We start from the raw sequence: 414 nt of genomic DNA, 5'->3' as shown, positions 1-414 counted from the left end.
ATGAAACAACTATTTCACTTACTCGGAGGGACAAGAAAAGCCAATATAAAAGGTTAAATAAAAGCACATGTGTTAAGCAAGATGAAATGGAGGATAAAGCTTGCAAATATTAAAGCAATGTATTTCCATTTCCCTTGTAGCTCATGTTCTTTTGCAGTCTTCTCCCTGAGGGAGAAAGCCCTGAAGCTTATAACCCAACAAGGAAGAAAGCAGGTATTTGACTTCACCAACAGGATAATGAGTTTGCAAACTAAGCCTGGTGAAGAGAATGGATTTCCTACCTTTCTTTAGTCTACCAATCCACAGATTCGGAGGATCATTCATAATTTTTCTACCAGTAGTGAAGGGACAGTACCTCTTCCACTTGCATCAGCTAGTACAGTGATTGGAAGGGGAAGAGAAATAGGATAGGGG

Source organism: Tupaia chinensis, unplaced genomic scaffold (assembly GCF_000334495.1).
Source record: "Tupaia chinensis unplaced genomic scaffold, TupChi_1.0 Scaffold000426_1, whole genome shotgun sequence".
Lineage (NCBI taxonomy): Eukaryota > Metazoa > Chordata > Mammalia > Scandentia > Tupaiidae > Tupaia > Tupaia belangeri.
This window is presented reverse-complemented; position numbering follows the sequence as displayed.